Source organism: Alligator mississippiensis, chromosome 3, assembly GCF_030867095.1.
Source record: "Alligator mississippiensis isolate rAllMis1 chromosome 3, rAllMis1, whole genome shotgun sequence".
Classification (NCBI taxonomy): domain Eukaryota; kingdom Metazoa; phylum Chordata; order Crocodylia; family Alligatoridae; genus Alligator; species Alligator mississippiensis.
Window position 1 is genome coordinate 133,837,819 of NC_081826.1, and position 14,160 is coordinate 133,851,978.

Consider the following 14,160-nt stretch of genomic DNA (forward strand, 5'->3'; position numbering starts at 1 on the left):
GCTAGTGAGAGCTCTAAACCAGCATTTCTCAACCCATGGGTCATGACCCAAAAGTGGGTTGCAAGAACATATAAAAGGGCAGTGAATAAACTTTAAAAAGGGATTCTCCTTTAAAGGAGAAAAATGTGGGAAACTGTGGCTTTTCCCTTGCAGGCTGGCAGAGTTCCAGCTTGCAAGAGACTGATTGCTTCCCCTGCCTCCACACACCCACCCACTGCCCCACATACTGCAAATCAGGCAGGGAGCACAGGGAAGAAAGTAGAACAGCAGATTGGGCAGGGGAAGGGGACCTGAGTGGCACTTGGAGAGGGTGCAGAGATAATATGTGGCATGCTTGCCAAAAGGGGTGGCCCACAATGCTCTCAACAGCTAAGTACAGATGGTAAAAAAGCCCAAGGCTCAATCGATTCAGTCTTTGCAGGTTACTCTAACCTGCACATATTAAACTGAAACAGAAGTGAACAGACATTTACTTTTGATTCAGGAAATGCAGCCACATACCTATAGAGGCTCAGGCCAGAAGCTGGGGGGACACTAGAGCATGGCTCTCTGGCTGTGTGTTCACTTCCTCTTCAGACTTCCCCTGAGGTTGCTGGGATTTGCAATCCAGAATTACATCAGCAGGACTCTGCAGAGTTGCTCATCACTTCCTCTTCCTGCTTCCAGGTGCCTCTGGGATATGTACTCCACAGTCACAGTCAGCAGTAAATTTGAATGGGGGAAGGGGTGTTTAACCTCCCCTCCTGGCCCCAAACCCCAGCCAGGGTTTGCCTGGGGGAGGGGGGGTACCCTTTCCTGTAGACTGGGTTGAACTCCCAGCCAGGCTTTCCCCCCTGCCCTCTTGTCAGCCAGCTTTCACTGCTCCAGCTAGGGAGCAGAGGGACAGAGCCAGCCCTGCTTTCTGGTGCAGACAGCCCAGCCCATCCCAGCCCAGGGTAGGGGAGAGGGAAGCAAAGGGCTGGGGGCCAGATCAATGCCCCCTTCAGTGATGGGGGGACTGGGACTGGATCAAGAGCTGCCCAGCTGGGGCTTGGCAGGTGTGTGTGGGGGGGGGGCATTGGCTCTCACCATAGCATGGTGCTCATCTGGTGACTCAACCAGTGGTTCCTGCCACTGCTCTTTTTGCTGGTTCAGGAGGGCATGGGGGGTGGGCAGGGCATGTGCCCTCGGATCTCTGTGGGGTGGGGCGGGCTGCGCCAGGGCTGCAGGCAGGTGGAAGGGGCTACAGTGAATTTTTGGGTGGCTACAGCCCCCCATAACTCCTAATCCGCCGCCTGCCCCACCTTGATCCAGGGGCACACCTCCCCTATACTCTCCTGCCACTCACCCAGCCAGGGTGGGACGGACATGGGGTGGAGCCACTGAGCTGCCTCCAGACAAGTGGTGCACAGCAGTGGGAGCTGCACCCCTCCCTCCCCGTGCCCCCCAGATGAGCCGCAGCTTTGAAGGCATGGTGAGGGCATGTGCCCCTGGTTCAGGGTGGGGCAGGTAGTGGAGCAGGGGGGCTGAAGCTACCCAAAAAGTTGCCGTAGCCCCCGCCACCCACCCAGAGCACAGTCCAGTGCAGCCCCAGCCCAGCCCATCTCACCCCATGCAGATCCGGAGGCACCCCCCCACCCCCCATGCCCTCCCAAACCACCAGCGGGAGCAGAGACAGGAAACACTGGTTGAGCTGCCAGATGAGCAGTGCATAGCAGCGGAAGTCAGCACCCTGTTCTTCCCACACCTGCCCAGCCTGGCCCCAGCTGGGTGATGCTTGGCCCAGCCCCAGCCCCAGTCCGGAGGGGTTGTTGATCTGTGCCCCCATGTTCCTTCCCTTCCCTCCCCTCTCCCCTTCCACCACTTACCAGGTGCACACAGTATCGACTGTTGTAAAGATGAAACCCATGTCAGAACATCAAAATGGGGTGTCAATTTGTAAATATCGTAAGAGATATTCATCGCCACCCGACAAGTCATAAGTCAAGGACTGCCTGTATAGACAGAGAGGTATGTATGTGTGTGCATATATATATACACATGCAGGTATACACACTTTTGTATATATGCCATATCTTCAATATAGGCAACACTCCCCTCTATCTTCAGATGCACAAGCATCTTTCTAATAAGAACAATTTTCCAGCAAGCTGTTTAAATGACAAAGGGCCTGACTCTGCATATCAGGAATGCTCATTATCGCTTAACAGCTGCTTGGACATGAAAAAAAAACCCAGCACTTTCCTTTAAGCTCAGCGTGCTCCAACACTAAGCGCAGCACATGCCAAGAAGAAGCATTTTGTTAGATTGACTCAGCTCACTCAACCTCTGTATAGACTGTACAATTCAGAGGGACTTGTTGGTGCTTTTATCTAACAGCTGATTGAATCAGCTGTTAGATAAAAGTGCCTAAAAGCCCTGCTGAAGCTCCTGATTTATACAGATGCTGGAGAGCTGGGTCGAACTAACTTGCTTCCTCTTCCGATAAAGTGCTGTTTTGTTTTGTTTTTTTCACATCTGTCAGCAGCCAACATGTTGTACTGTGATACTTCTCTTGGCCAATGTCTGAACACAGTAAAGAACTAAGGAAAAACTTCTACTTGAGAGCTAGGCCAATTTTATCTGCCTCAAACCAACATAGGTGGAAATGTAAATACCATAACGTATTTGTTCATTGGTATTAGTCTTTTGTTTAGAATCAAGTAATTCTGAATATAACAAAATAAAAATCCTCATGTAGTTGTATTTTCCCCAGACTTCATGACTCAGTTAACATTGAGTCTTAATTAATATTAATTATCACATATACTGATCTAAGCTCAGTCATGGGATGATGTATTTAATTTACCAAGCCAAATTCTGTCCTCAAATAGATACACATATTCTCTTCCCAATGTTTTCAGCTGCAGTTACGTTTGCATATCTGACAGAATGACTTGGCCTATTTGAAAGTGATTTTGCATAGTCTTATTAGAAAGTTCTTAGCTACTTGTAATGATTTCATTATATTATCAAACGAATCTTGCTCTTTTTCACTTCAGTAGGAGCACTATTGTCCCCAACCTCAGTTCAACAAAGCACTTAAGTGTGTACTTTAAGCAAGTTCCTAAGCCTTCTTCAGTTTAATAGAACTATTTGCTTAAGTGTTTTGTTGAATCAGGATTTGTGCTAGTCCAGAATAAATGTGTGTGTAATAAATTGTTTAGACAACTTGCATTATTCTAGATGTGTTGTTCCATTTAAATACATTTTTCCCATGTCTAGAAATTTCATGTCCATCATGAAAAGTAGTTTTATAAGCTTTATGAAAACCATGCAAAAATAACTGTTTAAAAAGGCACATTAAGTACAAGGTGACATGAATAAATTGCCTCACAAATGTTAAGTAAAAAGTTTTTTTTAAATGCACAGCATAAAAATTATAGAGGTTAAACTTGTAAGTGCAATCCTTTTATCAGAAGCGTTGTAAAACTCAAAGAATTCACTTGCAATAAAACCCATTTCCATTTTTACCTATAATATATTTCTGCTTTATAGTACTCAATTTAGATGCTAGCTACCCATGGAATGACTTTCCAAAAATAAATCATTTTTCATGCCTTTCCTCATTCATTAATCTTTTGTTATTTTAATGTATGGAAAATTATTAAGTTTTAGCATTTTAAATGTATTTGGAATCCATGCACAAAAAAAGTTAATGCTGGTGATAAGTGTTTGCAGTCTATACTGTGATAACACCAACTCAGTGATTTTTATTTTGACTTCTGCTGACTGGAGTTGATTTCTTATTAAAAGGGCAAAGATAAGTCACTTTAACTCAGCAAAATATCAGTTTCTTATTATAGGCCTAGTAAACCCCAACATTGTAGAGAATCTTTTTTATAGTATGATTTTATCTATCAAATAAACCTAAACAAATGTCAAGGATCCATCCAATTTAAACATTCGGGATAAAAGAGATGTATTTTCCCTAATTACTTGAAATATACCTAGAAGTAATAGGATAAGACAGTTTAGGTAACTAACCAATTATTTAGTTTAAGCTATTTACATCCATCCATATGCTATAAATTATGTTTAAACTCTCTTGCACTTCTGGAAAAGTGAATAAAATCACATAAGTTTATTTTGAATACAAGATCAGATATGGTATGCTGAGTGACACTTAAAAAGAATGAAACAGTAACCGTAGCTTATTTTCTGAAGCAATCTTGACACTAATGCTAAATTACAGCTTGGAAACATCTAGCATTTTTACCTTTATGAGAAAAGGCTTTTTACATATTTAACATAATTCTAGGGAAAATATACTGGAATTATGTATAAAGATATGTACACTGTAACCAAAGGGCATTTATATTCCCCAGTAGAATACTTACAATGATTTTATTGCCATTTGGTGTCATTTTCTAACAGATATAAAATACAGCCAGTAAACAAACTAGACTTTAGATTTAAGCTGACAGCTGTTCCTTCAGAAGCAATATTCAGATATTTAATCTTAAGAATACTGAATATTTTACAATTGTTTGAGCAAACTGTGCTTTTATAAAGTGGAGGACTGTGTACTTTTTTGTATACAGTTGTTGAATCTGATAATGACATGAAAAAACAACCCGAGAATAATCTACACATTTATTGCTTCTATACGCTTCCTGGGCGAATAAACAAATTATCTCATGCATTATTCCTAATGTAGCATAACCTTTTTATATGTGAAATGTGCCTTTGAGTACCCTGGGCCAAATTTTTCCATGTGGCATATAAGTAACATAGTTAATTTCAGTGGTGTTGTATACATGGAACTAAGGATGGATGCTGTCTCTGTATCTTCATTCCAATTTAAATAAACTCATTTGCAAAGCAGCTGGTATGACCTTATGCACCTCAGTCCTGAATCCTCCTCCCCGAACCCTTTTTTAAAGGGCTTGATGCAGGGGACATAGAAGAGATGGGGAGCTTTTGTGCAAACCCAAAGAGAAGTTAGGGTCGGGATATAGGCTGATGGATCTATGGTTAGATGGATGAGTGGTTAAAGTGATGGATCCATGGTTACAGTGTCTATCAAAATTGTGCAGGGAAAGCTGGAAAAAAGCCCCATTGGGATGTGCTCTCTCCTCATGTCTTGGACAGAGATTGGGTCAAATTATCTGCTTTTGCAAATTGATGCATGTCCATTGTCAGTTTACTGCAGTGAAGAATGTGGCTCATTATTTTCTCAACCTCTTCCCCAGACTTCCTTGTACAAGGGCCACCAGTTTAATCCTTGATCAAGATTATGTAGCAAGATGGATTATGTAACAGATACACTTTGCTGTGTGCTAACCTGCCAAGTTTAAGGGCCAAATCTATTCACTGCAGTTAATGAAAGCTTTCCCATTGGTTACCATTGAACCATATGCATCCTAACAATATTAGCTGATAATTCACCATCATATGGCCTGATATGTTACAGATAGCATGACATGGTTCTGCTTAAAAGGAAGTAATTTAAAATGACATGGTTTTCATGTCATTTCATTCATTTCATTGTCCCATCTTTTCTCCTGTACGATGTATTATTAGCATTAAGGTCTAACATTGTGATCATTAGTAAACGAGAGTTGGCAGTTATTTCTTTATTTCTGAATTGTCTTTTTAAAATTGAATTGAAGATGTAAATTATATATTGACAAACTATCAACCGCCATTGCCAGCTCTCCATGGAGATCCATTCAGCCTGCATGAGGCAGTGCAGCAGAGCACAGCCATTGTGTTCTTATGCTCTTTTGATCTCAGGTTGTTTCTACCACCTGCTATTGGAATTAACAGAGCCACAGGGAATTGGAAATGATGTTCTGAAAGCAAAATATCCTGTTTACTTGTGGTTAAAATCTATGATCCAACAGAATAAGGAGGAATCTAACATTTAGGTTATACTCTGCTTCAGAAGGATAGGTTTGGGAGGAAAGGTGGCTATGTTGTCTTGTATGTCAAAAACACATACACTTGTTCCCTGGTTCAGGAGGAAGAAGACAACAAAGCAGAATGCATTTCAGTGAAGAAAAAAGATGAAGGATGCAGCACCGATATAATGGTGGCATTTATTATAGGCCACCAGATCAGGAAGTGGAGGTGGAAGTGGTACTCTTCAAACAGTTTAGAAACATACCCAAAAGTTATGAAATGGTACTGATGGGAGACCTCAATTTGTTGGTCATTTGCCAGAAGAACAACAGAGCCAAACATAAAATGTCAAGGCAGTTTCTAAATATTGTGGAGAACAAATTTCTTTTCCAGAAGTTTGAGGTCACAACTAGGGGATCATCTGTCTTGGATCTTGTCCTGACCAATAGGGAAAGGTTAGTGAAGGGTGTGAAGACAATGGGCAACTTGGGAGGAAGTGATTATGATATAATAGAATTCCAGTCTGTGGGATGGGGAAAGCATGAATTCAGTAAAACTAGGCTGCTAGATTTCAAAAAGACAGATTTTACCAGACTGAAGGTGTTAATAAGCATGGCAAGACAGACTGAAGGATAAAGGCATCCAAGGGGGCCGGGAGCTTCTAGAGGTTACAGTGTTGGAAGCCCAAAAAGAAACTATTATAATATTATTGAAGCACAAGAAGAATGGGAAGCAACCAATTTGGCTGCATGAGGGGTTTCTAGGATGCCTGAAATGCAAAAAGAAAGCATACAGGCAATGAAAAAATGGTCCAGTGACCAAGGAAGCTTACCAGGAAATAACAAGAACTTGCCAGGACAATACCAGAAGGCAAAGATAAAGAATGAGTTGCTCCTGGCAAGGAAGATTAAACACAAAAAGAAGAGGTTCTATCAGTATGTTGGCCAAAAAAGAAGGATCAAGGAAACTGTCGGTCCACTGTTAACAAACCAGGGGTTACTCTTAACAGAAAATGAAAAGAAGGTAGAGCTACTCAACAGCTACTTAGCCTCAGTCTTCACAAAAAAACTTAAGCTGCAACCAGACACCTAATAAGGATTATTTAGATAAACAAAGGGGCAAGCTGTAGGATGAGATAACAAAAGAGACAGTCAGAGAGGTTTTGCTGGGTCTGAATGAATTCATATCAGTAGGGCTGGATGAACTTCATCCCAGGGTGTTGAAAGAACTGGTAGAGGAGGTCTCAGAGCCCTTGGCAATGATCTTCATGAAGTTGTGGGAGATGGGCTAGGTAACAGAGGACTGGAAAGGGCCAACATAGTGCCTGTCTCTAAAAAAGGCGAAAAGGAGGACCCAGGGCACTACAGACCAGTTAGCTTCACCTCCATACCTAGAAAGTTACTGGAGCATAGCCTAAGGAAAGACATTTGCAAGCATCTGGAGGAGGAAAGTCTCATCACAAGAAGCCATCATGGATTTATGAAGAACAAATCATGTCAAATAAACTTGATCTCCTTCTTTGACAGAATAACTAGTTGTGGCAATGCTGTGGATACAGTGCATCTGGACTTCACCAAGGCTTTTGACAAGGTCTCACATGATCTTCTCATAAACAAATCGGAGAACTGTGGGTTGGGACAAAACTATGATGAGATGGATAGATAACTGCCTCAATAGCCAAAAGCAAAGGGTCATTATTAATGGATCCAGGTAAAAATGGCAAGAGGTTTAGAGTCCCACAGGTGTCCCTCCTGAGATTAATGCTGTTTACCTTTTTTATTAATGATTTGGATGCTGACATCAAAAGCTTCTTGAGCAAAATTGGGAAAGATTGTGAACACATTGAAGGATGGGGACATAACTGAGAAGGATCTCAAGAGACTGGAAAAATGGAATGAAGTTAACAGGATGAAGTTCAATGCCAAGAAATGCAAGGTGCTACACCTCAGAAAGAATAATCAAAAACACAAATATAAAATGGGTGACACCTGGCTGGATGGCAGCACTATGGAGAAGGGTCTGTGTGTCTTGGTAGATTGCAGTCTCAATATGGGTCTGCAGTGTGGTGCAGCTACAGAAAAGGCAAATGTAGTTTTGGAATGGATTAATAGAAGCTTTAGGTGCATGATGTGGGAGGTGATAGAGCTTCCCCATTTAGTACTGGTTAGGCCTCATCTAGAGAATTGCATGCAATTCTGGGCTCCATATTTTAAAAAGGATGTGGAGATGTTCGAGAGGGTCCAGAGGTGGGCAACAAGGATGATAGAAGGCTTAGAATGGAAGTCATACAAAGAGAAGCTGAAGGAGCCAGGCATGTTCAGTTTGAAGAAAAGAAACGTAACAGGGGATACAATAGCAGTCTTCAAATATTTGAAGGGCTGCCATAAAGAAAAGGCAAAACACCTTTTCTCACTTGTTGCAGAGAATAGGACATGGACCAATGACTTGAAGGTGCAGCAAAGTGGGTTTATACTGGAGTGGATATCAGGAAAGACTTTACTGTTAAAACAGTGAGGCAGTGGAATAGACTGCCTAGCGAAGTTGTGAACTCTCCCTCACTGGAAGTTTTCAAGAAAAGGTTAGATAGGCACTAGTCAGGGATGATCTAGGCATAGGTATGCCTATGTTCTACTATGGGTATTTCCCATGCTTCTGGGCTTTGTTGGTTGTTCCTGCCCCCACTTTCTGCTATACAGGGTCTTCAAAAAGTCCTTGTTCACTTTTAAGCGTTAATAACTTAGGTTGTGCACAAGGACTTTATGAAGACCCTATATGTGTCAAGGTGTTTTTAAGCATCCTTTAGAAGTATTGGGTGTTGGCTGCAACCAACACTGGGGTTTTTGACTGAGTTGTGGCAGTACTTCTGGTGGGATGAAAGTCAGAGGTTCCTGGCTAGTTGGTCATGCCCCTCAACTGAAAATCAGACCAATCACCATGTTTGTGGTCAGGAAGGAATTTTACCCCATTGTCACATTGGTATGGACTGTGGAGGTTTTTGAGTTCTTCTGTGGTGGGGGGCATGTTCTTCTACCTGGGATCTCTTGGACATATATTAACAATCTTTTATAGAAGCAGGATATTGGTTGCCATCATTCTCCTGCTTTACCTGTGGTGGGTTAGGGTGTTATATCTTGAGTTGCATCAGAGTTGATGACCGTCTTACAAAGAGTTTTTAGATAACAGTTTGTATGAATAGTTATGAACGATCCTGCAGAGGGGTTGGACAAAATGACCTCTGGAGGTCCCTTCCAGGCCTACTTCTCCATGATTTCTAATGAGATCACTGGCTCACAGCATGATGTATATGCTGTAAGATAACTAGCACATCAGAGAAACAGGCACACAGTAGCATTATATCCTCACAATATATATGGAATGCTGATTGCAAAAAACATAGGCTTCTTAACTGCAGTGTTGAAGGAAAGAGCGTGTGTGGGAGACAAAACCATAAGTATTTGAACATGTATATTTATATTTATATTCCATGAGGATCTGTATATTGCTCAGCTATTCAGGGATAAGATAATAAAATAAAGATGCAACTTCTACCAAAATGAATTAATTTAACCTGAGTAAAACCTCATGGGAAAATGTAATACATATACAGTTCTACTATATAACAGATATGAAAACCGATAATTATGATAGGTTTAAAATTGCTCTTCTATTATGGGCCATTTCTTTCAACTTCCCTTTTACCTTCAAGACATTTTTTAAGCATACAAATTTGTTCTGAATGTGTGTTTTGTGACTGCTTTTAATGCTGTAAGCATAATGCTTCTTATTGCTGGAAAGTGCATGTTAGACTATTTTAAATGCTTATAATTCTTATTCATCTATCATATATTTTCACTTGAATCAGCAGTAAAACCTGTAAAGTCAAAGGATAATTGCTAAAACACTGTTAGCTTTTTTACCTAAGTAAAAAAAAATAACCTTTGAAGAAGTACCTTGCAGCTACACCGATTGACAAAATGTATCAATTATATTTTTGCTCACTTAATAATTACACTGCAGTAACTATAAAGTGAACTTTAGTGTATGGTTGATTAATTATAAGGTTATTGCTATTAAGTCACTTTTCTGAAACAACAGCTAGCCTTTAATTAATGTAATATCAGACCTCTGGCCAACAGCCGATCAAATCTAAAATCTGAAGTACATGTACAAACTACAATTCAGATTACGTAAATCTGAAGTCTGATGCACTATGGCTACGACTGTGTCTCCTAGCACTAAAAGAAAACCTTTCCAGTGAATTTTATGTATCTCCTATTTTGACTCTTTTACATATAAACATGAAAAATCAGGAACAGGTCACAAATGACATTTCCATTCCATTTCCTTGAATTGATAAAACTCTGCAATAATCTGTTTAGTACTCAATAGCACCAAAGTAGACCCTAGTATTTGAACCAGTGAAATGACTGGAATTTTCTCTTCCAGACTTTGTATTCTGGGACAAAAGATGTCCATAGTTTTAGAGTCAGCTCTGACCTTTTTTCATGCCCTTCAAAAGAGGAGATAAAGGTAGTCCTTTTTTTTCTTTTCTTTTACCCTTTGGGTAAAATAATTAATAAATATAAAAAGGGTAGGTGCTATTGGTAACTCTATTAATGACACTTACTAATAGGCAGTTATCTAGGGACGCAGGACCAAGCCTTCATCCCACCACAGACTTCAAATATATCCTTGGGAAACTTAGTTTCTGAGTATCCCACCTGTACAATAGAGATAAGAGGTCTACTTTACTTCATAGGGGTGTTGTGAGCATAAATATGTGAAGAGTAATATATTTTAGCTTTAACAGGGGCTGTATTAGTACCAAAGACAAGTAGGAACAGGTATAATTCCTCCTTTCATCATTTATGCACTATCCTGCCAAACAAATGTTATATAATTTACTGCAGGAACCTTGAGCCATGGCAACATGGTGGGATTTTAGTGTACCAAAAATATAAAATGCTAATGTACCAAAAAAATAACATCAAACAGAACAGTTTGCTTGTTAAGCCACAAGAGAGGGTATAGCATTTCAGCAGCATTCGTTTTCTTCCTGGCTCTGCCACTGGGCTGGAAATGTAGACAAATTATTTTACCTCTCTGCACCTCACCTTTATCATCTGTAAAATGGGTCTAATGATACTGACTTCTTTTATAAAGTTCTCTAAAATCTATGATTGAAAAATGCTATGTAAGAGCTAGATATTATTTGTTTTGGTTGATAAATGTACCATTTTTTCTCTGCATGTGAGTTGTCCCTTCATAGAACACAATGCATTACAGATCTATTAATCATATTACACTGCATCTGGATTGAGGGATGTGGGTATTCCTTATTTAACAATGACCAAAAACATATTTTGCCTTTATATACCTGAGTGATACCTGCTTCCTGGAGAAGTGCTGTCACCAGTAGAGTACTGGGCTAAAAGATGGGAAAGCCTCCTCCCTTCAACTTCAAACAGTGACTAATCATGTTTTTTTCCCTGCAACCATGCTTTCAGGAACAGGTGGATATTGGATCTAAAATATGTATAAAATGAAAAAAAATGGGCCTTTCTTGACTGCAGAGGTGGCACTTAGGTGCATAAAGGTAAAATAAGATTTGGCCCCAAATGTCTGGACTGCATGAATTTGAGTGGCAGGTAGCTGGGATGGGTAAACAATGGGGGAAAAAGAAAGTATTTACAATTTTCCATGAACTCTGAATCCTGGCTTTTCAGGGAAGAATGTAAGAATAAAGTTGGCCATGTTTTCTGATTGGGTTACCTGACCTGTATAAATTCCTTCTGCCTGAAGTACAGGTCTGAAATGAGCTTTCTATCCACATTCACTGAACTAAGCTTCTTTTCTATGCATGCTCATATAAAAGCAAACAAATCAGGACCACTGAATCATTATGGGATGTGCTGTACAAATAACACAACATGAAAAACTGGGCTGTTTTATGGTAGCTGCAGTTGAGCAGGCTGGACTTGAATAGGTGACCTATATCCAATTACCAGCCACGATTTATTTACCTCCTAATTTCAGAACTGTTCTTTATTAAGTCAAATGTTCTCCATGTGTCAAGAATCTCATAAGAAGAAATTATCAAAAGCGACCAGAAAAAAATCCTTTTCTATTGTTGTATTTAGCATTTTAAAGTCTGAGCAAAATTAGGCGAATTCACATTTCACATGTACTTAAATTGCTAATCTCACTGCTGTATCTGTATTAGTGAATATATTTATGATAACTTTTATTCTATAATGTTTTGGCAGCACCGTTATAAAAATTGTTAGAAGGCCCAGGAGTGGAACTGAACCATGAAACCCAAATTGTAAACTGCTGCTGAGCTGGGTTATTAGTATGACAGTACAAAATTTCACACACAAAAGGGCTTCTAAGCTTTTAAAAACAAGAAGTGTTGGGAGGAAGAGAGGGAAGGGATGAAATCAAATTCACATTTGTTCATTCTAACTTAATATTTCACTGAACTGTGCCATGGTAATGCATCTCTATTTTACATTCTATTTTTTAGGCATTTGGCGATATTAGTGGAGTAACTCTTTTATATAATGAAGTGAGCACAACCATTCAGGAACATGTAAGTGAATCGGACAACGTGCTGGGAGCCTCTTCACTTATCAAGCTGAGGGAAAGAAAAAAGAATACAGCAAGGTGGAAAGGTATTACTTTCAGTGGCTGCAACTGACTCAAACATGCAAATATAAAGCAGCATGAGTTATAAAAGGGAACAGATTATTCAAAGCAGTTTCTCTTGGAAAGACTAGGCCCCAGTCATTTCTGACTGAGTTTGTATAGTGGCATTTCCAATTGCTGTTCACCTCAGTATGGTATCTTAAGTCTATCACAAGTGAGTGTCATGCAGAGAGAACAGCTGTCATTCTTTTGCTGATGAACACCAAAGGTTGTAACACTTTCCATACTGAAATTCATTACAGCTGTAATTCAACTCAGAGCAATATATCTTGAACTAGAGTCAACATTTAAACTGTGATGAGGACATAAATCAGCTAGTTTACTTATAATTAGGTAAACATACACACACAGTGCGCATGCGTGTGTGTGTGTGTGTGTGTGTGTGTGTGTGTGTGTGTGTGTATACATTTAGATACCATGGCCCCCATCCAGGAAAGGCTTATTTCACATTTAATCTTACGCACCTTGAGATGTTGAACTACTCATAGTGGGTAGAGATAAACACACACATAAATCTTAGCAGATTAATTCTTGTGTCACCCAAATAGTAACTGAAGTAGCTGCCAGTAAAAAAATTGTACCAAAGGGTGGGATCATGTGAAAGTATTAAATTAAATACTTTCATAGACCTGGTTACTAAGGTAAGCTATATATTTATTCAGCCCTGCATCAGAATTCACAAGATCTCTAGGCCTGCTGGGAGTCCTACAGATTTCAATGAGACGCCATACAAGCACAGAAATCTTAAACAGCAGACTGCAATGCACTATATGGAACAAAGTTTCTCTAATAATGCCTTGTGTTATCATCAGGCCTGTCATAACTTGGTTTCTGATGGGGAATGTTTAAAAGGTTCAGATAACACCCAAAAGATTTAAAGGGACTTTTACTTGGAAAAATAATGGAATTTAATGTATGATTACTTGTTTGTATGGGTTGCTTTTTGATTGGGGGGGGGGATAATCAGTACAATATCAACTCTTGGACTATATTATAAATTATTTTGACTTCATTAGGAGATCATTTTGTCTCCTGCAAGAGCTACATCTGCAAGAGGAATGTGTAGTTCACAACACTGATTTGAACCCATGGTTCAATGAGTTGTCTACTTGATATGTGTATACTATTTTAGATGCTTCATACTGCTGGTGTCTGTGCACTGCCCTTCCGTTGATTTCTACAGATATTCCCAAGTGAGATGCTTGGAGGATCAATTCATATGTACAATCCACAGATATAAATATTGTATCTATCTTTCTCTCCAAGTATTGGGATTTTCCTATTTGGTCTATAGACTTTTGCCGAGGTTATTTGTTATCTTTTGACATTGTAAAGATGGAAGAGATTCACTGATTTGCTTTCTGATATTTATGAATAAAATATTCCCATATTTGATAGTAATTGTTTAAAGCATGGCAATATCTCTATTGTAAATGGGGGAAAGATGACCCCAGTTCTGTGACCATCTTCCAAATGCTTCAGGGATGCACAGCCCTATGAAAGGCATTGCACAGTTATAACCATTGCAATGGGAGCTGCAACAGCTCTGCATTAGCCAGCAAGAAGGTTTATTATGATGATGATGAT

General features: G+C 39.9%; 1 long non-coding RNA gene across 1 annotated transcript in view; it reads left to right on the top strand.

Moving 5' to 3' along the window:
* LOC132249392 (uncharacterized) overlaps positions 1–14,160 on the top strand; it is a 60,588-nt gene that overhangs the window by 3,613 nt on the left and 42,815 nt on the right. The window contains exon 2 of the long non-coding RNA XR_009460870.1: positions 12,392–12,539. This is a non-coding gene — a long non-coding RNA (uncharacterized LOC132249392). The remainder of the gene's footprint in view (positions 1–12,391; positions 12,540–14,160) is intronic.